The sequence below is a fragment of the Pipra filicauda genome, unplaced genomic scaffold, assembly GCF_003945595.2.
Source record: "Pipra filicauda isolate LSUMZ 115617 unplaced genomic scaffold, ASM394559v2 scaffold51_size4534324_pilon, whole genome shotgun sequence".
Lineage (NCBI taxonomy): Eukaryota > Metazoa > Chordata > Aves > Passeriformes > Pipridae > Pipra > Pipra filicauda.
In genome coordinates this window covers 3,451,308-3,478,150 of record NW_024104665.1, presented here as the reverse complement: position 1 = coordinate 3,478,150, position 26,843 = coordinate 3,451,308, and the positions used below count along the sequence as shown (strand labels likewise).

Below are 26,843 nucleotides of genomic sequence, written 5' to 3'. Positions count from 1 at the left end.
AGGCAGCCCAGCCCAGCTCCACTACGCACGAATCTCCGTTGTAATCCTGTGCTTTTCCTTGTTTTCTTTTTTTCTTTCTTCATTTGTTCTGTTTTGCAGCCTGCGGTTCCTGAAGGTCAGATGGAGAGGTCATAGCTCTGCATCCCCTATAAATAGATTTTGATATTTAGACAGCTATTGCTACTCGATATTAACTTACAGGATAATGGCGAGAGATACCGTATGCGCTGAACCTGTTATTCACGAGTGAGCAGCATCTGTCGAATACAATTCTCGTCTTTTTGCCCTGTTTGGCTGTAGCACACATCAATAGGGCGAAGGACGTCTTGAGGCTAGGGTGGGAACGGGAAGCAGGACGGCTCTGCGGGGCCACAGTTGCTCCTACAGCGTTGAAACTATAGAAGGAGTTCAGACAGCTCAAGTTATGAGCCAGGTAGGCACAGACCGGCTCTGAGCGAGCACAGGACCAATTCAAGAGCCACTGGCAGAAAGATTCCAGCGGGCTTTTGACACTTCACTTTAAAATATGATGAATGCTGCTGAGATGGAAGGGTTCTTCCCTCCGCACATTCACAGCTCGATTTCCTCTATTTCTGAATTTTAAAATCATGGGTTCCAGGTAGACCCGAACTAGAGACTCGGAGCTCACCACTAACCCTTTTGCTATTTACAGAGCATTCAAGGGAAGACAAGGTCTTCAGCTGTGGGAAATACTTGGAAGGAGCACTAAGAATTATCGTTTCCATTTCACAGAGCATCCCCTCTTCTGCCTCTCCCCAAACCCTCCTCTGCCTTCCGCCACCTGCGAGGCAGAAAGGCTTTTACATACTCAGCGGTCCCTGGTGTCGGCACTTTTCTTGGCCGTGCGATTAAAATGAAATTCACGGCCGGGACTCTCCGTGAGGCTTTAGAGCACACCCATCCGGGATGCGTCAAGCAGAGACGGCCAGCGCTTTGATAGCTGGTAGACCCCCCGTGTGCGAGCTCCGAAGGGCAGGTCATTGCACAGGGGAGGACGGGGGTGGCATGCGTAGGTGTGGGGGTGGCCAAGCCCCTGCGGGACGGGCAGAGGAGAGGGACATAGGCTGAAAATACCACTTCTCCTTCGTTTTGCTGGCTCAAGCGTCGGTCCTGTGCCTTGTGCAAAGCAGAATCCCCTTATCACTGGCCAGACCGCAGCTCTAGAAACTAGTTGTAGTCAAGAGCTTATGCAGCAGGACGGGAAAGTACGCAAGCGTTTTCATCCACTTACCTGGGCTTGGGGGTGGAGGAGGTCGTGAAGGTCGCCGATTGTGTGTGAATTTTTTGGTAAAAAGAGGTAACCTGGGGAAGTGGAGGAAGGAAAGAGGAGCTGAGAGGCTTAATTTAATCAATAAAGTGTCTGAAAGGGTTGTCGAGATTTGATTCTCCTCTTTGCTCGTTTAACTCGCTCTTTAATGTTCATGTGTAACATCTGGTAGCTGTGCGTGTGCAAGTGCGTTTCGGGGATGGCTTGAGATTTGTTTTAAGAAAACGGATTGTTGCAAAGAAAGAGACACAAAAGAGACGCTGCGCCTTCCTAAAGCCTTGCGGTTTTACAACCAGCCGGCCGCAGTAAAACAAACTTGCTGTGAGAAGTTTCCCGGCGCTCAGGAAGGACGAGCACGTCTCGCTGCCCAGCCGGGGAACACGCGGGCTTTGTTCCGCGGGGAGGGAAGCCACGGGAACTGCCACCGTCCCCCCGCTGTCCCCGGCCGGGCTGGCCTCGCCACGCCGGGCGGCCGGCCGGGACACTGGGTGGAGGACTGGCGGATCACTCGGCCGGGCAGGCAAGTGTCCTTTTACGGGGCGGCCCGAGGTGAGCGCCCTTTGCCTGCGGAGAGAAGCGGGAGCGCCTGTGCCAAGAGCCCAACGGAAGAGACAGACACGACTTTTCTGGGTGTTTGCCTGGCTTGCCAGGGAGGAAAAGTGTCGCCTCTTTCCCCGCTCGGCCTCCTCCGCCCATCGCTTCTCCCCGGGAGCTCCGGAGGGCGCCGGGAGGGGCCCGGCGCTGCACAGCCCCGGGCACACAGGAACGGTCCGCGGGGCCAGCGCAGCCCCCCCGGAGCGGCAGCCCGAGGGCTTCAGGGTGACGATCTTGTGGTCCCCCCATCTTGGGGCGAGGGCTCTTACGGTAGTACTTCTCGTAAGTGAAATCTGAGTTTTTGTGAGGTGCAGTCCCCATGCATTTTTAACCATAGTGATTACTAAATTAATAGCAGGCCCTAAGACAGATGTCAAAACGTCTTGAAAATGTTTATCTGTGAATAATTGAGAAGGTGGTAAGACGCATTATCTGATTGTATAATGAAATATGTATGAGGAACAGCTGTTTGCAATAGTCACCTCCCGTTGTTTCATTAGCCTAGAGCCTCCTCTTTAAAGAAGCGCTTCCCTGAAGTTGGCCATTCATCATCGGTCGCTTCCACCGGCGCCGGCGGCCGAGCCGTGCCCACCGGAGCCACAGCAGGGAAGTGGTAACCCGGTGTTTTCTCTAGGCCAGTCCACGGGCTCTCCCCGTGGTATTTCTCACTAGTGGTTTGCTCCGAGGGCGGGAGGGAAGAGGCGCGGATGGGGTCCGAAGATGTCTTGCTGAGCAATCTTAACCTGAAGAGGATGCCCTGAGAGGAAAGATCCTAGATGCTCATCTAGGAAGTACAGCAAACAGCCATTTATTATGATTTCATGCCGAGCAGCGACAACCTCCTCAACTGCTTAGCGTTGACATAAACTTCCAGACGTCGAGCATATGCTGTTGCACAGCATTGTTTATCTGTGGTACCAGATGTTGCTTTGCATCGTATTGTCTGGAGACAATGTTTAGTTCAGGTTAAAATATCTTTACTTAAACTGCTCTGTTGGCCATTGTGTGAGCATTAGTGAAGTGTCATGGAGAGGTAATGGGAAGTCCGGAGAGGTTAGCTCTCCGAGCGTGGCCAGGAGGTCCTTGGTTCATGGTGGGGTTACAGCCACCACTGTCATCTTTTGTTTTCCCTCCTTAGAGAACCCTTGTCCTTCCTCTAAAAGGATGTGCCCCGCTCTCTTTCCCTTCGGAGTTTTCTCCACCGTTTCATGAAACGGCCCGATGTTTGTTTTTCTAGTTCCCCTAAATCGCCCGAAAGAGGAAAGGAAAGCACGTTTCTGCGTCACCGCCACCCGAGGCCGGGCCGGTCCAGGCGGAGCGGGGCGGCCCCACGACTCTGCCCGGGGATGCTGGCGCCGGGGGGAAATCGGTCCCGGCCGCAGAGTTCACGCTCCAGCCAGTGCGGCGGCTGCCTCCCCCCAAAATACCCGGCCGAGCCTCCCCCCAGGCCGGGTGGGCGGAGGGGGCCGCTGGGCCGCCCCCCGGCAGGGCCCGCCGTGCGGTGGCAGCCCCCTCCTGTCGCCCGGGAGGGAAGTGGCCCGCCTGGAGCCTTTTCTTCCCTTTAACCCCGCAGTCTGGGCCGGCTGCGGCAGCTGACCTGTAGAAAGACTTTTGCTCCGGGAGAGAGGGGGGAAAAAAAGCTATAGACTTTAATCGGATTTCTCCCCAAACACTTCTGGTATGTTGTTGTTATGCATCTATATGGAGATCATTATTTATAAATGAGCAAGTACGATCAGTCGCAAAGACTTTAAGAGCCCGGATTTGTGTCATTAAGTTGAGGGCGGGGTAGGGTGATTTAGCGGGGCATGGAGGTGCTGGCCGGGAGGCGAGCGGGACCTCACCTGCCGTCCCGCTTTCCCTTTAGCCACCCTGTCAGCTCTGGCGAGATTCCCCCTTTGGAGACCCTGGAGGCCCGGTCTCAGCCCCCATGCCCAGGGGGTCTCCGCCGTCCCGCTCGGACGGCCCCGGCGGCGGGCAGCCCTGGGCTGCGGGTCGTGTGGCCGCCAGCTCCATCCTCACCCCCTGCAGTCCTGCTTAACACAATAGAGGCATATTTCCCCGTAAACCAGGTGCCCTGCTAAGACTGGAGAAGACGTGAGAACATTTCCAGCAGCAGCAGGTTTTATAGGTCTCTATGACTCCTGCCTCCTCTGCTCCCCGACATTGTGAAGCCACTTCAGGAAATGGTTAACATCTCTCTAAAATCTCGAATTAAACAAAAAGCCACATTGTGCATTTCAGCTTTGAAAGCAGAGGTTTTGCAACGCAATGATCGTATAATGTAGATGTATTTGTGTTACTTTCAACATTTTTGCCTGTGCATAATCCCTTATGCCTTTTATTATAATCCTACACGTTACAGTTCATCTGTAAAGATCCTGCTTCAGAGGGACCTGTTGCACACAGTGATGGTAATTAGTAACCTTGGTAACAGTTTTAAATAAAGATTATAACAATGATGTCAACTGTTTTTATTCACCATATTGTAAATGGGGTCTCAATATTACTGTGTCTGTAAAGGACAGAGTTTAAGGAACAGTTACGTGGTTCCACTTTACTTATTATGATGAGAGTTATCACTTTTTACCTTGGCCTTAAGTAAACATGATCATGGCTCCAAACAGTATGAAGGTTTTCAAACAGCTGAGGACTCTGCAAACTTTAGTTTTCTGAATGAGGTAGATATCATAATGAACTAGAGTTATCAGGATCCAAGTACCCTCACAAAGAACATTTTAGTCTTCCAGAGGAAATACCTCAGAATAAGTACTGCTTACAAACCCTAATGAGTAATGCTAACAGTGACTAAGGCTACCATTAGCCTTCTGTACAAGCTCTCCCCTCTATTAAGGTTTACAGTAAATGCTCACAAGCTGAAAGCAAAATTAAATATAATTGCTTTTATTTACCTATTGCTTTTATAGAATTAAAATATTTTTAGTTACATTTATCAAACAGCATCCACTTTGAGTATTACCTGCCATATCTGTTAATCCATTTTTCTGTATTAACTACACCACCATTAGCTATTAAAATATGTATATATACACATATACATTACATATATTTCTTTGTCAAGATATGTTTCAATTCTCATTAACAAAAAATATTCTTGTGGAAGATTCTCTGAAGCATGTTTTTCATGCACACATTAATAATCACAGTTGTCAAGAATTAGATATGCACAGATTGCAAACGAAAAGAAAATATTAGATAAAAAAATGAAATATATAGTAGAATTGAGTATAACTATTTTTCCTCCTTGAAATAAAAAATTTACAGAGTGAAAAACTGAGCTATTAAGCTTACTTAAAAGATGGCTTTGTTGGTTTAATTATACTGTAGTTATTTTATAAATATGTTTCAAAGGAAGCTTGCCATATTGAATGTCAATGAAGCCTGTAAAGAAAAGACTTACAAAAGCTAATGCATACCAAATACCAAATTTTAGTCATTAGCATTCTTATTTATTACAAACTAAAGGAACCTATTAACAGACAAGAATTTCTGTTTAGCTAGCGTTACAATGTTTAGCCATTAAAATAAAAAAGGACCAAAAATTACAATCTTCTCCCTCCACCCTTTTGAACTGTGCGTTCTTTTTACTCAGAAAGACAAATCTATCAAAACCCCCTGATAGCAGAAACTATGATTCTTCATTATTACCGTCTGTACCAAAGCAAAACCTGTACCGCTGTATTCAGGCAAAATTTCTACTTTTTCCAAAGGACAAGGTCTGTCTGATTAGGCGCTTCAGATATTTTGCACATACCTTAACAGCTGCATTGGAGGGACTTCAGGTTATGAGGAGGCATAGATTGGCTCTGGGCTCATGCAGGCCTACAGGGCCTGGTCCAACATCAGTAGGCACTTCTGTATCACATTCAGTAGTTTGGATCAAGTGTGGGGTGTGGATAGCAGCTTTCATGCTTAGGATGGAGGAAGGAAGGGCTAAACCATTCACAAGGCTGCTAACCAGAAGCTTCTTTTCATTGCTTGTCGTAAAATCAGCATATTTATTCATGTGGTGCCTATTTGTTCAAGAATTTCTTTAAAACCTCTTAGCCAAGCACTTCTATTTTTCAAACACCCTTTAAGAAATTGTATTTTTGCCTGTTTTGAAGATGAGTGTATGCAAATATACTACATCTCAGAACTTCTAAAGAAATGGTAAGCATATTATTATGTAACATTACATTTCACACATAAACAGTAAATAAGCTTTCTCTTGCTTTTCACCAAACTGAATATTTTTATGTAAAAACAGAAGCTTTTGGGGACTCTGATATTCTTGATGAGGTAACAAACTTTTAGATCTTTTCTCCTTTGTTAAATCTGACACAGTCCTTGCCTTCTCAGCTTGAGAGCATCGCTCCTAGAGACTCTGTTATGTCTATTCAAATTGACAGAGAAATTCAAAACAAGACCAAAGCAGCAGCACAACATCTACAGAGCTTCTGGATGACAGATGCTGTCAAATGCCTGTTTTGCCTCAAAGATTACCTTCGTTTTCAAAGAATCAGGGGGAATGGGGCGGGGAGCGGTTCACTAAAGTTCAACCCATCTGTTTAATCTTTGTTTTCCGATTTTCATTGTTCATTTCTAAAACAGGCTTTACATTTAATTTAATAAAGGGTTTGGCTTGACTAATAAGAATCACTTTTGATTTTGATTTTGCAAGAATAGAGTGAAGACTTGTACAGAGAAAATTCGCTGTATAAACATCCTGCCCAAGAAAGGAAGGTTCGTCCTTACTCCATCTACAGGATCTGTAAGTACAAGAAATTTGTTCTCTTCAAAGATTTAAACTCTCAGACTTTAGGATGCCCTTGTAGGGCTGGTTGTTTATAGCTTTTACATGAGCATACAGTGAGAAGTTTGACTGAAATAGTTCTACTATCAGCGTATCTCAGCATGTATGAAATATTTTGAATAAAGTAGTTCCTGTATGACCCCATTTATGTGATCCATGTTGCTGCTTTTCACTAATGAAAACAAAACTGATGTGAAATTTGCATGAGTGTGATGTCTAGGGATAACAGTACCATGAAATCAAAATGATTTGAGCTGTCTCTGATTGTGCTAAGATAAATTAGAATTTAGGAGGAAGAATCTCGTGGAAAATTAAATATAAAAGCAGACAGAGATTCTGAAATTTTAAGAACTCCTACTTTTCTTTGGATATATTTTCTGAATCAAAGATCTTCAGTTTATTATCAATGAAGAGCAGTGGCCCAAGAGGCTGCAGACAGCCCAGATTAAAATAAAACTGAAGGAATCTCCATATTGTCTCTCAAGTATTATAACTTTCACAAGGAGAGCTTTTTCCAGGTCAGCGTGTCCATAACCCAAAATGGAGCTGATCCATAGATCTACAAATCAGATGCTGCTGGAAAGATAGATGTCTTGCAGGTCTCTCATTTAAGCTTAGTTGACATGTTAGATAGCTAGCACTAGAAGTTTTTCAGCACAGAAAACTTTCATTTGCAACATTTCTACCTACCAAACCCATATTGATTTAAGTCCTGTTGCTAGAGTGGCAAATGTACTTAAAGGAGAAATGTTAATAATGCAATAGTTCCAACCATGAAGTTCAGACAACAAAAAAGAGCAGCCCTATGGAAGAAAAAGAAAGCGGTGTGATGAATCACTTCTTTGTTCATACTGTCCCTTTAATACAAAGCAGAATAGAAATGCTTGAATAAAAATGCTTAAATTGTTGCATTTTCAGCAATATTTTCCCTTTCTCACTTTAAAACATCCATAGTCCTTTGTAGCCATATACAGCATGCAACAGAACAATTTGGAAAAGATTAATCTATCAAGTTTAACAACTTTCTGGTGTAACTTCAGAGAGATTTATTGCTTATTCATGTGGAAGTGAGTACACCCAACTTGTTTTGCCTGGTTTTCCTACTTTTTCTGGTTTGCAAGGCTGTTCTGGTAGCTGCAAATGGCTTCTCAAGTGACATTTGCTGACATTCAGTGGTGTATATTTATCAGTATTCTTCACCTCACTTCTATATGTGTAATCTATTTTATTTTGTTCTTCATAGCAACCTTCTTTTCACTGTCCATACCCTGAAAATGATAAATGGCACAGTGGCATATTTCTCTAGGTGCAATAAAATGTCACTGTGAAAAATCTTTAATGGACTAAGTGTAGCTTTTCAGGTTATAACTTGTCAAGTTACGGAGAAATTCTAGAGTTTCTGCCTAATCCACCATTCTTTGGAACCATACCACTGCGGGCAGAGACTAATTATAAGTTACACCAGTCAGAGCAGGATAAAAATAAATGAAGTAGAAACTTTTTGATAAAGGCTCATTTTATACTTGCTTTCTGTACTTGCACTGTGTTACCTGATGTCCTCTCTTCAGGCTAATGCTGAATGTGCCTACTGCTTATGTATGAATATGGATGTATGCTGAAACCTATGTTATTTTAAAGAATTTGCTAATCACTGCAGCACTGAATACATTCATGCTGCTCCTACATCTGGGGTGTCAAAAGAAACCCTCCATGCTGGCCAATATTATATGACACATTAAGAAAGAACACTAAATGGAAATGAATGGGTGAGAGGAAATGGTGTTACTACCTTCTTTTAGGTCAAGTACCAAAATAGAGCAAGAATGACAGACTGAGACTTTCAAGAGGGCTCAGAAATACGACATACCTGTCCTGGATTCAGGGGTCTAGGAGACTATCCTGCTTTTGGATTTCTGTTCCTTTTTTAGCAGTTCCTGATTAACTTTTTGAACTTAATGCTCAAGTCCACAATATATAAATGTAGGAGAAAACAGTTTTTGAGAACATTCACCCCAAACATGACTGCAGACAGTACTTTGGAGTCACTTTTCTTTAGTCTTCCCTGCCTTTACAATGGATATTTAGAAGAAACATCTTAGTTCCTTGTAGCAGGAGAGCTTTAAAGAGAAACCTGCTTCCCTGTTCTATGATCCTAAAGCATCCTCCTCAGATTTCCTTTCATTTCAGACCTAGAAAGCACAAAAGGAATGAAATGCTAGAACAAACAAGAACATGTGTTTTGCAGCAAATGGTGAATGGTGCATTTTATCTGACAAAGACTACATTTTTTGACATTGAGCAATGACAGGACCACTTTAGTTCATGCCATGAAGTAAGAAGTAGCAAAATTATTTTTATGTTATTTTTTTCTGCTACTTGCATTTAAGTGGTATTTTCTTTATCACTGAAGACAAGAGGTTGTAAATCTTGAAGCAGCATAAAATACTTACTTGGCTTCCTATCAAGAGCGAGTGTGCAAGTGCTTTAGGGTAGAATTTACTTTCCTCTTCTCCCATTTTCTATACCAACTTCCACCCTATTACAAACATGCTATTACAAGGCCCGTGCACTCCTATAACCATACCAGTTCCTCAGGGCCCACATTTCACTCTTGGGATTTAAGTGTTCACATACTCTGTGATGACTTCCTGCAAGGATGTAACTTTAAATCCTTATGCCTACAAAATATGCCCAGTGGGGAAAAATCTATTTTCTGAATAACTTTAAAATCATGTCAGTCTCAGGAAGTGTCGTGAGTTCATCAGCTTTACTAATGAACATTTTCAATGCTTATTTATTGTGTAGGTATAGATCACCCAGTATTTTGGTTAGAGCAGAGCTCAGATCTCACTTTGTTTCCAAGGCAAAGTTTAAGGGAAAAGAAACCTCTTTTTCTATAATAGCTGATACCAATAGTTGGAGGAAGTCTTTTGTATACAGAAGAGGACTTGTGTCTGCAAGCTTTTTTCTCCCTGGTTAAAATGGGTGGTCTAAGAGAAAATACTGCCTCTCCCAGCAGGTTTTTTTCTTATCCTTAGACCATACTATTACAACATTTGCAGTATTACCATGCTTTGTCCTGTAGGTGTGAGCAAAATAAACTTATAATGTTTTTGAAATGAAGCCTTGTTTTTGAAATGAAGCCTTATCATGTCTTTAAGGGCTTTTCACTGCTATTTTTCTTCAGCTGACACTCCCCTGGAAGTCATTGAAAGCTTTGTGCTTGTATCTAGAAATTCTTAAATTTATAGGCTTTGCCCTAACGTTGTTCCTAGAGGACAACCAAAGACTTTTCTCCAGTTCACTCTGCAGCCCTCAGAAGTTTACCCTGAGTTCGGTTTACTGCATTTACTACCTGTCATAGTGAAAGCCAGATGAGTTTTCTTGCAGTAGTTGCCAGGCTGGCACCTATTTTTTAGCATGGCATCACAAGGGATTCAGCTTTTCACATCTATTTATTTAGTTTGACTGTTTTTAGCCTTTCAAATGCAACTGTCTTTTGAGTGCCCAAATGCCATGGGGGATAGTTTGGCTTTGTGAAAAGATGGGTGAAAATGGAAATAAAGCAGCTTCCCTAAGGGCTTATTCATAAGATACACTGCTGCTTGTGGCTTGTTTCCCACGGAGGACAAAATTTATCCTAGTGTTTGACATATGTGAAGATACCACCCTGTCTCTTTGACAGCATCAAAGATCTCAAAGATCTCAGGTTGCATTCAGAGACTATCAACTGCTTCGGACTAAGCACAGTTAACATCACTGGGACCAAACTGGATATTGTATTACTGTCCTTTTTATCATCCTTTTTAGTCTGGCGAGTATGCACAATAGTTCACTTGAAAAAGAAAACACTGAAATAAAAACTGCACATGTTTCCTACTGTAGTGGTATACCTGATAAGAAAATTCAAGTACTTCTTTCTAAAAGATATTTTAGAAAGGGTCAAAGTTACAGTAGGAAAAGGAATATTCAGACTGGGCTTTTCAAAAACACTTGCCTGGTGCCCAGTTTTACGACATTTCAGAAGGAACAGAGCTAAGGCATAACCACAGTCCAGAGCAATTTCACACATGTAAGCATGGGTAGATTTTCTGGTGAACATTCAAGGGTGTTGCAGACCCTCTCCTGTATCCTTGCTAGATTACAGGCTAAATTGTGTCCAATTCTCTGCTCTGCTCCCTAATATATATTAAGGTGCAATCATCTCTGTGTAAATTCCTCTGTGGATCTGGGCCTGAGTGTTTTTGAAAATCCCACCCACATGGGACACCCGTAGGTCAAATGAAAAATTGCATAAGCTATTAACTAAAGCTATAGCTTATAAAAAGTTACCCACAAGAAAGGTACACAGGTTAGTGCTGCTCCAGGGCATCCTTAAGTCACACTTCAGCAAGTTATAAAGTTATCTTTGGAGAGCAATCATACCAAGTTGTCAGCCCTGTAAGGATAGATTTATGTGTCTCTGACATGTCAGTTGTCGTCTTTGCCACTTCATTGCAGCTATGATATTTCAGCAGGAGGTAACCACTGCTATTCCCCTGCCTGAAAATCCACAGAACTTTCCTCTGTAAACATTTATTACCCTCGGTATTTCCCCATCACAAGACTGTATCTCTGAATTCATCTACGTGTTTGCTTAACTCTCACTCACAGGTCAGTGCTTGTTTGTCTCAAATTTTTCTCTTTTTAATCTGAATTTATGTAGCAGAAGGTTCACGGGCAAACCTTTTCCCTGCAAAAGGCTTTGTAGTTTGCTGGGGCTTTTTAAGCCAAGTAATTTAAAAGGAGACAATTTTTTTTGGTTTTTTTTTTTTGTTTTGTTTGTTTGTTTGTTTGTGTTTTTTTTTTTTTTTTTTTTTCTGAGGAAATAATACAGGTCATCATCCTGCACTGGAAGAGTTACTGTCTTCGTTGTGGAGGGGCCTGATCTAGTGGTTTTGTTAGTAATCTGTACTGTCAATGCAATATTTTTATTGAGCTTTCTTCTAGGATTTTACTTGTTTCTCCATATGTTCTCCTGGAATATTGTTCTACAAGTTGGAAAAAATATTGTTTCTAGTTGAATCTAAAGTGAACAATTAGAGAATGGAAACTCACAGAGTGAGCTTGAGCTTAAGGTCTTAATTTTCCACCAAGGTGATTGATAACAGTGGCAATGCCAATGCCAGGCAGCAGACTGTGTCCCGATTGCAGTTACACTGGAGCCCAAGCCCTCACCCAAGTTCGCAGCCACATGCACAGAATTGGCATTTGGTAGGCAGAAGCTAGAGAGAGAATAGTGGGTGGTCAAGTACAAAGCTGTAGCCTAAGTGATATGATACTCCTCATATTCTTAACTTCTGTACAAAATGCCCTCTGGAGACATGTTTACAGAGTTGCCATTTCAGCAAATGCCATTTTGCATATCCTTTGGAGATGCCACATATGTAGTGCAATCATACTCAGCTGCAAAGTGATCATGTCAATTGAATATGATTCAGCCACTCTCTGGATTATAAACTGAGGGTATTTTAGCCTGGCAGACAGTAAGAGGAGCTGAAGTGGGGCTAGAAAAGGGAGAAAAGACATCTTTCCTTCAGCACTGCCATTTTGGTATTGCTGCAGTGTTCCACACAGGTAGGAACTTACGCTGGTATATAGTGGGGATCTGCTTCATAACAACAGAACTTTTTCTATAAAAATAAATTCTTTCTCAAGTGTTGCTCTCTCTAGTGTGTTTCACCAGAATTAATATTCAGAAACTACTAAGGAAATGTTTTAAAAGCTGTAATGGTATCACTTTTGGAAGTTCCCGGTTGTTTTCTTTCTCTCATTATAGCGCATCAAAACTTACTAAAGCCCCATACCACTTTCCCCCTAATTCCTTGCTTAAAATTCCTGTTGTCTCCACTGAACTTTTTACTGTTTGCTTTGGTGTACTGATCTGATTATTCCCTTTGCCCACACTTGCTTACTGTGGTCTCCTTCCTCTTGCTGGGGACAATTTATTTTCACTAATCACCAAAAGGCCTTTTTATTTCACTTTGGAATTATTTTTTAAAATAAATTCTCCTTCTTTTTGTCATTAATGGTCCTCAAATATTTGATCACAATTTATTCTGAACTTTCTTGTCTTCTTTAGATTGAAATTATTTTATAAGTTGAAATATGTCTCATTCTCACTGTTAGCAGCAGGCAGGGTTCAGAGGAGAACTGAATAAATTCAGAGTGATACTGAATAAACTTCCCCATGAAACTGCTCCAGTTCATCCTTGTAGCAAACATAAGTGCTTTTAGAAGGTTTGCTTTTATACAAACACACAACAGCCAAAGAGCATGTGATCTCCCCTAGCACACTCAGGTTCAAATTCCTGATCTGCTGTCTCTCTAACTACAGATGACTGTGTCGATTCACCCACAGCCTGATAGTTATCCCAGGGCGAAGTGCACTCCACTGTTCCTGCTAGAGATGATCTACTTCCTATAACAATACATTCTTCAGAGTCATTATCTGAATTTGCTTCCTCACATGTTGGATAGACATCCCCACAACTGCACTGCAGAACTGCACTGAAACTGAGCTGCACTTCCTAACAAAAATTCATTTCATTGGAATATTCCCAATCAGCTCTAATTCGGAAGCCCCAGCTGAGCTCCTACTGTGAGATACATATCATAAGAGACAGATCTTACTGTGAAGGGCTGCCAGGTTGGAGAGATGACGACTGAGAAGAAAAGCACAACAGAAAGGTGAAATGGCTTCCTCAGAATCATGCAATGGGTCAGTGGCAGGTTTGGGTCTTCTCAGTGCCAGGTACAGCCCATGATACCTCTCACATCCTGAGCTTACAGGCAGTCTGTGCATTCCCCTGGCCATCTCTTCATTAACCAGATTATTCTTGCATGCAGATTAACCCATGGGTGCACAACTTCAGCAGTTTTGAACCTTACTGCTTATAAGGTATCGCGTACATGTATGGCACCATCAGAAACAGGTAACAAGGATGTCATGGTAAAATGCTAAAAAGGCAGATCCTATTACACTAGAGCAGGCAAAGGGACAAAGAAAAACAAGTATTTTTCAAACTAAAGTGTGTCAGCTGCTCTGAAAAAGGTAAGAAATATCACTCAAGTTACACAGTTTGGAAAACCCGGCATAAGTTAGTGCATCTGAGCCTGTACAGGTTGTTGGGCCAGTGTCATCATCAGAATGTCAGCCTTACTCAAAATGAAACTTTTCCTTTCAGACACTTCCTAAGTCCCTAAGACCCTTTGAGAATTTTCATTCTTAAAGCAATTTCTTTTTTTATTTCTGGCCTTACACTGATTAGTAGGAACAGATTAGAGACAACTTGTTGTATTTTATAAATAGCATAACAGTGTATTTTGTATATTTTTCTAAGAGTTTTCTGAAACTAAAATTTCTCTTTGAGGACAGCTGGTCCTGAGGAAAAAGATGTTATGGCAAGGCTGAGGTTAATGATTTTAATTTACAGTTTTTGTGGGAATATCATTTTGCTTCTGCAGAAATCTGTCTTTCCATTGTTTTAGAAAAGCAAAGATACTTAAATAAGGCCTTACATTTTATTACCCCAAAACACATTTAATTTTGTTTGACTAGATCATGTCAGTATGTTAATAAAATAATTGTTATTCCAAACATGCTTGGTGAACTTGAACAGCAAAGCGAAGTTTATATGTTTAATCAAATATATTCAGTAATTCCAGTGGAAGATGCAGAAGTGTTTTCCGTCAATATTTCCTTGACTTTTGAAATGAATATACATTGCCCAAGTTCTTTTTCTTGTGCATCCATTTTCTATTCATATCTAAGCAATTCAATTTATTTGTATGAATGTTTACAATGGTCTAAAGGGAAAAAAATCCTGCAGGGTCACATCGGCAACTTTTCTTGCTGAAGTGCTTTTACAGATATATGATCAAGGAAAGAAAAAGTCTTGCAGATTTTCAAGCCCCAGGTTGTAAGATGGGTCATAAAAACAGTTGTAATTTCCAAAACCATACTGTATTTTTTTCAGAAATATTTGGATATATTATAAAAAGACTGCCATTTCTCATTTTTGTCCCTTATGCAACACTTCATCTTTCCTTCTGCATGAGATCAAGACTTAAACTTGTCTAGTTCCTTCAGAGAGTTTCAAAGGAAAAAATAAAAAGCTTAAAAAATATTGATTTCTAAAAAACCTATCCATAGTGCTATATGGTTTGAAAACCAGACAGGGAACTATGAGGTGAGAGCTGCCCACGGACTGGTTTTGGGCAGGTGTGGGAAAGTGGCAGGATAGTGTGGTATGAACAGGAGCAGGAGCTTTGGGGGGCAGTGGAGATTCTGAGGGGAGACTTGAAGAGGTAACACAGAGGTGAGATACAAAATAAAGGAGCTGAGGAAGAACGATTGTGAGGACACAGGAGCAGAACAGGCAATTGCAAAGAGCCTGCAAGACCAAGGGGGAGTTAAGGGATCCTGTGAGGCTCCTTGCTGCTGTTAATCCAGCTGTCTCTCTGGATAACACTCTGGAACGATGCCCAAAGCAAATTTGTAGAATGTGGTTTGTAATCTTTCTATATATTTATCACTAAACTCTGTAGTTTTTCTTCAAGCAGCTTTGTCCAATAGTGACTGCTCAGGGTCCTACCCAGGACAGAACAACTGAGGATGGACTTTTGCTGGGTAGTGTGGCTGGCAGAGAGGAGGTGAAGTCAGTGCCCCAGAGCTCAAGTGTATTGTGCTTGCAACTTGTATCAGGAGTGACTCTGAACCCTTTTAGCCCCTGGAAGATTTTCTGTCCCCGGGGAATGTGAATAAATGGGGAATCCAAGAGGGAGACTTGAAAAATTTCTCCAGGAAGAAAAGATGTAAATGTTCTTGTTTATTGGCTAACACTTTTTAAAGCTTTTGCTAAATACTATGGGTTTATTTCTGCTAATAGTAGAAAAACAAGCAGAAAAGAAAACGTAGAGTTGCTCAAGAGTCACAGTGTTCCTCAGATTATCTTAGCAGGAAACCTCGTTTGAGATAAGACATTCCTCTTTTCAGTGGTATGGTTTCTGTTAGTTTATTATAGAACTAGGGATACGATGATTTTACTGTTAACAAACATTTGCAGCACATTTAAAAATGCTGTAGAATTGCTGATGGAAGAATATTGTTCTTGCTACAAGATAATGAGTATCAAAAAAAAGTTATTTAATATGGAAATTCACCTTTCCCAATACATTTACTTTCAACCTCTACAGTGTATTCAGAGTATTTTGTATATTTTCTCTGCTCTGAAAAATGCATGGACAAATTTTCACAGAGATATATACATATATATATACATATATATTTAGGGGAAAGTGGCAGCTGAACAAAACCTGTTCTTTTAACCAAGCAGCAAAGCAGCAGTATAGGACCAGAGATGGAAGTCCTTCTGCTGTAAATCCACATCAATTCAACTAAGACCAAGCACTTGTGAATATTAAATTCACACTAGCGTAGCTAAGAGTAGAAATGGCCTTTCTTTTTGAGACCCTTGGAGTCCAAAGTGAAAAAAAGTAGCAGGGTTTAACCTTTAAACTTTTCACTGACCTTTAAACAGTACTTTGGATTATATGTGCCCTTGTTAATCTGAAGCCACTTGCAAACATAACAGGCATTCCTTTTTTTAAGTATACCTTACATGCATTATTGAATGGGTTAAGCATTTCAAAAGTTTGGCTCTTGTTCATTATGTCTTTATCACCTTTTTAAGTGATGTTTATCCTTGTAAACAAAATTTTATAGTTAGCAGCAACACAAGCAATGCTTTGCGTCAAAGTGCACTAAGGTGGTGGCCAGATGTAGATCTAAATTCTTGGAGGTGCAAACCCAGGTGTTGATCAAGGCACAAAATTTTGCAGAATTTCTGTATAAATGTAGAGCTCTATGAGGACCAAATATTTTAATATCACTTTCCATCACAGATGAGTAGAAAATCTTCCACCAGCATCTACTCAGGCCATTATTTTTTCTTCTTCAGCTTTTCTTTCTTTCACACTATTCACATCACTGCTTTGCATGCACTTTTTCCTCACATACCCTCCACATACATATCTTCACTTTGGTCTATTAAGTCCAAACTACAGGTACAAATTATATAAAATTATCAAAGAATTTATCTTGGACAAAATTTCACTGTTCTCATACTCTAAGGAGTTTAATTAACACTAGAAACATCTACTGCTTGGTATAAATAAAATAGTCTAAAATTGGTGATTGTAATTTCCCCTTTTCATTCACACAATTATTGCAAAATGTCTCGCCATTCACATGGAAATTTGTATTCTAAGTATATCTGTCTTTAGTGGAAAAATGTCATGGGCAGAGCACAAATTTATGAGAGCATGTATATGTATAAGAACTAACTGCTATACCATACTCTATGTCCATCATTTGGATCAAGAATTTTCCTACTGGAATGTTACCGTAACAGACACACTCATGTACTGTCCCTCACATTCAAGCTACCCTTCAAGCACATAAATACTGGGTTTAGAGATAGCCTAAATTTCAAAAAAAATATTTTGCAGTGAAATATGAAATGCTGAAAATTGCTGACACAACATAGCACAACAGAAGCACTTATGCTGAGTCAGTGGAAGAAACACCATTAGAGCTTTAGAAAACTAAATGTGTGGAATTTGTGTCCCCGCAAAGTTTTGCTAGGATCTGACATTGTAAAGACATTGAGTCTCACAGACTTTTAAAGAAGGAGAGAGTTCATAAGCAGAGATCAAACACTGAAAGGTCTTGTGACATAGCTGGTGAAAAGCATCTGTATTTTATGCTATAACTTTTTTATCATCTCCTCATCTCTTGCTGTTGCATTTTGGAGAATGACTAAATCTCTGGAGAGGGATCAGATCTATAAAAATTGTCAGTTGTTAAGACAAGATATTCAGTGAATAAATGAATTATTGTACTGAATTCCTTTATTGAATATTCCTGTGGCACTGCTTTAGTTAAGTATCAAGAACACAAGCATTTAACAATGTTACTTGAAATTCAAAATGCCTTGAAAGGACTGAGATTGAATTTGCAAATGTAATCAAGAATAAAACATGTGCCTTGGATTACATGTCACTTCTCGGGATGTTTTGACATAACACATTTAGAAAATACTTTCCTGTGACAGAAATGATTAAAATATATTTCAGTTATCTATAACTTCTAACGGAGCCAGTCCAGTTCTTGGTTAATTTGTTCTCTGCATCACAGTAAGCAGCAACTGACATGCTCACTTGTATATCAGCATGGAGGCCAACTGCTTAAGGCTAAAGTGTTATTGTGTTACTTGTGTGAGTAATTCTATTAGCAGCAAGAGAAATAGCCATGGATAAATTGTACAATGGTCAAAAGTGAGAAAATAACCTAACTTCCTTCTCTTTTCTGAAGATGATCTGTGCAGCTATTTTAGGCAGACCTCTTGCGTGATAGTACCTACATCTTCAAAGCCTCCATCTTTTTATGTCCTCTCAGGGCTACCAAGATCACACCAGCTTTTCAATATGTAGTCAGATAGGCACACTTAGAAAAGTACTGGATACATAAGCAAATCCATTTGATATTTTGTCCTAATAATGTCCAAAATAGTGTACCAAAATAGCAAATATAAGGATACACAGGGAGGTACTTCTCTCTGTATCTAGGGTGAAAAAGTACTTACTCAAGAAATTCAGTATATATAAGGACCACAGAGCACTTTCCGAAAGAGCAACCATGTCCATAATGGAAAATATACAACATAAATTTAGCATTAAATCTCGTGTTATTAAATTTATTGTTAATACAGTTAATTTTGTGTAAAATTTTAGTATTAAATGTAGTGTTAAAAAAAAAAGTTTTAATCCAAGTAGACAAGTCCTACCATAGAATTATGCTTAAACTTGCTGCTCATGTTTGTGAGACTTGTAGGTATCCATGAATGGCAACACTGGGTTTACTAAAAAAATACCACACTTAAACTTATCCAGGAGAGTAGATAAGACTGCCTGTTAATAGTAACATTCTCAGAACAGCATGGTTAATTCGCTAATCAAATCACCTGCCCATTCATCTAGGTCAGGCAAATAGCAGAAACAAAAAAAGATTATTACCTTTTGCAATGTACCTGTTCTTAGCACATGATGGGAGGATTGGGAAGATAGCATCCATCAAAAACATGTTGCTTCATGCTCTGTGACACATTTGCTGTAAAAGGAATGAAACGGAGAGAATGAATTTGGTTGTTGTGGTTATGAAATTCAGAACCTGGTTCTATAGCCTGCTGATGACATGGACCTCTGTTGTCATTTGGCACTGATTATGTATTCACTGTCTTAATTAATAATTATGGATATGTTAATAGTGCATGAAATTGCACCCTATCTGAAAATACAATGGGTACTGACATGTCAGGGACTTAGCTAAAGGGTGTTTTGATTTCTCTCTCCTTAGTGCTGGATCTCACTGTTGATCTGTTATCATTTTAGCTTCATCAGATGAAACAGTAAGGTGGCCAAAGGAAGGTTCTCCTTCCCGCAGTGTCATAAGACTGGTACCAGCTGCACAACATGACTGACAAGAGGTAAGGTAAGGTTAGAAGTGCACTAAGGCAACCCTAGTACCAGCTAACCATTACCCACCACTCCTGTTCAGAAGGGTTTGAACATTTGAAGTATTTCCACATTCACTGGGTGACAGAGAGCAACAGCTGCTCCACTCCTTAGGCCTTTGGTTAAGACGCTTACAGGTCTTAACCTGTGTCCCTCATGCATTTGAAAGCCTCATGAGGGAGAAGGAAGTAGAGCCTGAAACCCTAGGAAAAATGCTCAGATACCATGTAGGTGGGTACAGCAGGGTGAGGGGCACCATCACCAAGGTTTGTCAGAGAGAAACACGTTTTAGGACTTCTGTGATGTCCCTGACCTGAGAAGTGTGGCCATATAACATTTCAGAGGCAGCCCCTTGGGTGAGGCAGACATATCCCTGTTCTCTGCATAGGTCTCAGAGGGAGTTAGGCATGAGGAAGAAAGAGGAATAGGAGGAGGGTTGCCTTGCCCTGGAAAGCAGGTGGTCTTCTCAACCTGTATCATAGCAAGCATCCTGGGAATATTAAGGCTGAAAATTGAGGAGCTTTAACCTGCTTAAGGCCCTGGTGCACTTACACTTTTAAGTCCACTTCTGCAGAGAAGAACAAAAGATTAGCAGTTCAAAATACAAACACCTATAATACTGAGGTTTGGTAACCAGTTCCTGTTTTCTGCTATGCTTCTCTGGAAAAAAAAAAAAAAAGGAGAAATCAAGCAAAACTCCCATAATTTAATTTTGTTATCAGACTTGACTTCATCCACTTAGAAATGTTAAAACTCAAGTACATTCCAGCAAAACGATTTCAGGAGATGGTACTCAGTACATAAAAAGCTACACAAATAAACCTCAAACCTGAAAGTACCAGATTTTAAAGCTTGGAATTTAAAACTGCAAAGTGCACAGAAATAAAATCCTTACGGAGATGCTAAAATGTCTAATTCATTATTATTTCAAAAAAGATTAAAAAATAATTTCTTAACATTAAAGTGCAATCAAGTACTGAAGAAATTATTTAAAATTTCCATAGGAAAAAAGCACACTCTAGAATGCTGCAAGGATATTGATGGCTATTAAATATTTACTTTTCTCTCTAGCTCACACTAGAAAGAGTAATTTGTATTTGGCAGAAACTGGCTGCAATTACATTAGTCAATCCAAAAGCCCAACTTGCTCATACAAAATGCAAACAAATTAGTTAAAATGGTCTAATTAGCAGACTGTAAAAATGCAAAGCAAGGCTGGCATAAAAATGTGTGCTAGACAAGTATACTTTTACAAAATAAACAGAAAGGCAAATATGAAATAGTCTAATAAACCCTAACTAAAGGACCATAATGCGAACCCAAACATTTAGAGATTTCATATTTTAAAGAAAAGTTTCTATGGACTCTTAAATATTTTCTTGCAACCCACATTCCATCATGAATACATGATTAATGCTATAGCTGAAGTTCAACTGGGATTTCAGTTCAGTCCTGTGGAACCCTGTGGGGCCAGGTTACATATACATTTTGTGTGAGAATATACACAAACACAAGTCAAGTTAATCAGAGTGCAAGGTAGCTTTGGAGCGCAAAAAGAATATAGGATGTGGCCTATGGAAGGAAGGTCAAGCCATTTCTTGACATGTAGTGTATTTGTTTTTGTTTCCACAATTAAGATAAATAAGTGGAAGCATATGGAAATGTGGAAATGGTTTAGATAAAAGATAATACATGTTTGTACTTATGAGAAGTATAAACTGTGGGCATTGTCTACAAGGACTCAGCTTACTGGTTTAAAGAATGACTACAATAACTGTATTATTGTTGTCATTGATATATTAGACCACAAAGGGCTTTAGCATATCTTGCTTCCTAACACTGCTGCAATTTCTTAGTCTGTGGGGTTTTAACTCTGTAGTTTCTATACTGTAAAAATAATAGTCCATTATGATTTGTAACCCAGCATATAAAAGAAGCTATTGTGAGATGATGATCTGAATTTGCCTCCATATCCTTCTCATCTCACCACATGTTCTCCTGTGTTCCTGTCTAGCTGTCTGGAGCCACATTCTTTCTTCTTGACACCTGACAGACGGCAGAAAATAGGTGGCTTTGGCAAAATTAATTAGAGACGCATTGAAGAAACAATAACCATGAACACCCTCCGGCAAAAATATGATGTTATTTGGCACAAAGAACCTTTGTGCAAAAGCATTGCAGCAGCAGAAGTACTCTGACTATGCCGAAGAAGAGCTCACCAAATAGAAAACAAACCTTGACAAATGGAGAGCAGCATGGCCGCAAGGTGTGGTCATTATCGCCATTACCACTTCTAACACATAAGAGTTGACTCATTCAGTTATTTCACTGAAATAGTTGACTGTGGCACCGTCACTCGCCCATACTCTCCCCAGATTGCCTCACTGTGCTAGATAGGTTCAGTCCATCACTCTTTCTCACGGGAAGTATTTATTTGGTAGGAAGAATATCTCACTCTACAAGATGTCCCTGCTAGTTTCAGTGCCACTGAATAAGAGTAAGATATTGTGAATGTAAGAGCAGAGCTCAGTAGGACTGATATTTGACTCAGTGCTTGACAAATGGCTTGGAGAATGGTGAATGTAACAAGCTGCATGACAGAAATTATCTTTTCCACTTTCTCTCCAATTGCCACATATTCCCACCTCACAAAATTTTCCATATACTGAGAATCTTGAATTCCTAAGAGCTCCCTGGTGATGACCGGATAAAAAAAGGATGTTGGACATATGAGCAAGAAACTGCTGTCATCAAAAAGGGCAGTTAAGAGAATCAAAGCTTGAGGTATGAGGAAAGAAATCCCATCATGTGGGAAGATTCCATCATGTTGGAAAGTTCCATTATGGTGTCCCAATTGTGTTGCTCCACATGTTCCATGGGTGACAGACAGATAGGACGACTGCTCTGTCTCTGCTATGATCATGCTAAGATACCTAAACGCTGTGGTTGCTGCCTTTTTGCAGGAGCCATGAGACTGAAGAGCAAAATTCAACACATCTCTCCAAGTTCCTGACTACAATGTTAGGTGTCCTGTGTTTTGCTGTTGTTGCCTCTACAGGCACCTGCAGGAAGCCAAGGTGAGTTAATCAACTTCCTGCATGGTGCACTGCTTTTTCTTTCTTCTCTATATATGCACTGGCAGCTCCCTTATCCCTTGGTTGCTAAGTATTAGGAAAGGCAGAGATGCCTGAACTTTTGCAGTTTTCCTCCTAGAGCTATTCACCCCTTGCATGCAAGTCACCAGAGAAGCAGATGACCTGAGAAGAGCATGATGCAGCCTGGTACACCTCAACCCACTTGGGCAGGTCTCCCAATTTTATCATGGCACCCAAATCACCCGGTTGAACAGCCCAAGAGGAGAAGTGGCATATTTCCTATCACTCAACTCTGCTGTAATAACAGTTCAGGGTCTGTTTCTAAAGCAGCCTCATATATAAGTCAACCTGCTCTCACAGAAAGCTTGACTTCAACTCTTCTTACTCCAGTGAAGAGACTTCTACTAGGCTCTGTCACTTTGGCTCATGCACAAATTACATTTTTAGTGAAAGAGGGATGGATAGGGCAAGGTGAGAAATTATACACATATGCAGATATTGTATCTCTAGTAAGCCTGCATAAAGATATGTGAGCAGTGAGGAAAGGGTTGAGACCTTCCAGGAAAGTTGAACAGGAGAAGACGATGTTGGATGAAAACGTGGGTGAATAAAAAAGTGAACACAAAAACACAGGGAGAGAAACTGATAGAGACAGAAAATGGAAGCAGAAAAGATGTAAGAACTATATCAAGAAATAATGTGTCAAGAAAGTAAAAAGGCAAATGACAAGGAAGGCTAATTGTATATTCCATTGCCTGAAACAGTGCTTGTAGCTGCAATATGGCAGTAAAAATCAGGCTTGTTTCATAGATAAACACAGCATGTTTGAAACTGGGGGGAAAGTGTGAAGGAACCAAATAAATAAGAAAGAATAAATGGTCAGTTTTCTCAAGGAAAAGAGGGTACTCCTGGAGACCCACGGGAATCTGGACTGAGATCTATATTAGCACAGAATTACTCAAGATAGAAAAATTAAAACTTACATGAAGAATTTAAAAAAAAACTCTTGATTTTCACCTCTTGATAGACTTTGAGGTGCTGGAGCAAGCCCAAACAAGGGCAATGAAGCTGGGAGAGGGTCTGGACCACAAGTCTTATCAGGAGCAGCTGAGGGAGTTGGGGTTGTTTAGACTGGAGAAAAGGAGGCACAAGGGGAATCTTATCACTCTCTACAACTACCTGAAAGGAGGTTGGAGTAAGGTGGGCGTGAGTCCCTTCTCCCTAGAAACAAACGATAGATCAGGAAGATATGTTGCACCAGTGGAGGTTTAGATTGGATATTAGGAAAAATTTTTTCATGGAAAGGGTTGTCAACCACTGGAACAGACTGCCCCAGAGAAGTGGTTGAGTTACCATCCCTTGATGATCTTGGAGGTTCTTCCAACCTAAATGATTCTGTGATTCTATTATTCTATGAATGTCTGGGTTATAAAATAATAGCCAATACATTCTAGTTCAATAATGACAATGCATGTAGGGAAAACAAACACATCTACATGGTGATGATCACTAAATTAATGATTTCATCTCAGGAAACACATCTTGGAGAGCCTGAAAAATATGTCAGCCCAGTGCTCAGCAGCAGTAAAACCAGTTAAGAACACTAGGAAAATACTAGAAAACAAGTCAGAAACTATTCTGCTGATATATAACCTGTGATGTACAGTCATCCAATCTCAAAAACAATATGGGTAAATCTAGGAAAATACATTGAAAGACAGAGACAATGGTCGGCTGCACGAATAGCTTCTGAATGAGGACTGTTTGAATAGAATAAGACTTCTGTACGGACAAGAAGTGACTGAGGGCTAACATACAGTGTTATTTCTTCAGGAGACACAGAGAAGGTAAATATGAAATATTATTGACTATTTATTACAATGCAGGAATAAGTGGAACACAAGACATTACTGGTTGACAAACCAAATGTAAGAGAGCATTTTTTTCACAGATTAGGTAGCTGAAGTGTGAGACTTGTTCATGTCCACAAGATGTTGCAAAGCTTTAAAGATAAGTAAACTCAGTAAAGACTCAGTAAATTAATGGAACTCCTATTGAATGCAAAATCTCTGTGTATAATAGTAGCAAGTAATGAACTACTGTATAGTTACTTTGGTTTTCTAGACACAGAATATTGGGAAATGTTTTTTTGTTATTTGATCCAATCTGGATAGTGATTTTGATAGTCTATGGGATATGAACTAGAGGAAAAGTGCTTTTGTCTTTGCAGGGGATACAGAGTAGCTTTAAGGGATCTGAGTATGATGCTGCAGGGTAAAAAGCTTGATTCATTTTTTTCCAGAAGAGAAGGCAGCTTCTTTACCTTTGGCTCTCATGTAGCTCAGGGAACTTGCTGTACCAGGCTAGTCTCACATCACTTCATGTCCTACTTTCACAAGTCCTCTCTCCTTTGTTGGTTTCATTAACTTTCTGCAACTCAGAAAAAAAAAATCAGTCTAAAATTAGACTGACCTATACAGGATAGTTAAATAAACTCTTGTTCCCTAGATCTACCACACAATTTTTCCTTCATTACTGTGGATCAAGCAGATCTAGAATTTGTGAAGTGAGCATAATTTATTCCAGACTCATGCTGCAGTAATTTATGTTCTTGAGCCTTTGCAGAGGTATAGTCACTAGAGAGCTGTCTATCTACAGGAGTTTTTACACATATTTCATCTAAATCAACACTGTAAATGCAACATCGAAGATGCAGTGAGTTTGTGTGGATTTGTAGCACTCCCTGGAGGACTCTGTGTCTAAAAACCAATAAACATTTCACAGTTCTCAGTAACTGAAGATTTTCATTATTTTTGATGCATGCAATATTGACTGGGTTTCTCATTTTAATTTCAGTATTATTCCACAGGTAATAAGTGATTGGAGAATAACTTCTTGCAAATGAATTATAAAAGTGAAAATTAATTTTTGTATACTTAGGTGCTGCTATTTATTCATTATAAACAAAGAAGCAAAACAGAATGTTCATTTGTAAGTAAAATGCATTTTATATTGGTTGAAAACTGTGGCAAGACATTGATATTTTATGATCAAAACAAGTAAAAAGAAGACAAATAAACAGTCATTTTATTTCTGTATATATGTCTTTTGGCTTTGTACACCTGAGTGACACAAGTCTAACTCTGAAAGTTAAATCTGCATAAAATTCATTGTTACAACCTGTAAGCCTATGTGGAGATGAAAATTTCTAATTATTACTCTGAAATCAGGTGATGTAAAAGAATGACTGAATATGGGGTCAAGATCTCAAATATATTCCTTAATCAGCAAGATGCCATTTCTAGAATGAAGTGACTATTAAATGTTTCTGAAAGGGTGGTCAGGATTCAACATTGGAAATGCAGAAGCAGTGGTGTGTGTGGTCAGTGCTTACAGAGGTCTATGAATAATAAATAATCTAGACAATTAACCATAGTTAGAGTTATACAAGCAAGACATCAAATAAATCAAGGCCTCCTGCTCATGCATAGATACAAAAAACAGCACTTCTGTTTGTTTGGGTTCTTTTGGATGTTTTTTGGTTCTTTATTCAGCAGGTTTGCTTCATTTAAATAGGAGACAGCAGACAAAAATTTAATCAACCAAAATTTTTAAAGTTCAAAATGATTTGGAGAAAGGTCATGAAGTGTCTGACCCTCTACCACAGTCTTGATACACACAGTCTCTAGGGGCAAGCAGGTTGCATCTTGCATATGTACACTGCCATGCAGATCGCATCAATGCAGTTCTGCAGCCAGCATAAAGCAACAGCACAAGATCATGTGTGACTACTAACATAAAATGTTGGAAGTAAAGGAGATTCAAGAACAAAAGTGAAAAGGACTAGGTTAGTGTACTTTTTTGCTCATGGGCATTTTTATTTTTTATCAAATCAAATATGTGGGTAAAACCCCTTCCTTTAAATTGATACTGTTATTGTATTAAGACAGAGAAGACAATTATTATGTGCATTGTTTGTATACGTGATTGTCTGTGTAAGCAGAACTTCATATGAGAAGAGGAAACACAGGGATTACATGTCAAATGCCTACTTCCTTATGTTGTCCTGTCCAGCATTATTACTGGTTCTATACTAACAGACTAGTTATGAAATGATTATTTCAATACATAGATAAGTGAAGTGAACTTATTTAATAATTTTTTATTTTATTTCCAAGAATTTCTCTAATATGAACCACTCAAATTTGCTATCCAGTTTATATCTAAATATGATACTATCCTTTTATACCTTGAGATTCTTTACATCCCCACAGATACCAATATATGTGCAGTATGATTCAAACACAAATAGTTTAGCACAGAAGCAATACCACTCTGTCCCCTACTCTACAAACAGCATTTTATACCCTGGTGCAGAGAGAAGTTTTAGGGAATCCTTGCACGCAATCTGAGCAAAGGAAGACCAATGTTTAAT

At 40.0% G+C, this 26,843-nt stretch overlaps 1 long non-coding RNA gene across 7 annotated transcripts in view; it reads left to right on the top strand.

Moving 5' to 3' along the window:
- LOC113989126 overlaps nucleotides 1-26,843 on the top strand; it is a 63,007-nt gene that overhangs the window by 8,313 nt on the left and 27,851 nt on the right. For 5 of the 7 annotated variants that reach the window (XR_005565704.1, XR_005565699.1, XR_005565703.1 and 2 more), the window contains exons 2-5: nucleotides 6,567-6,656; nucleotides 19,191-19,285; nucleotides 21,328-21,579; nucleotides 22,277-22,390. This is a non-coding gene — a long non-coding RNA (uncharacterized LOC113989126). Of the gene's footprint in view, nucleotides 1-6,566; nucleotides 6,657-19,190; nucleotides 19,286-21,327; nucleotides 21,580-22,276; nucleotides 22,391-22,526; nucleotides 26,169-26,843 lie in introns of those variants that run through there. The other 2 variants (XR_005565705.1, XR_005565700.1) reach the window with 2 other exon arrangements.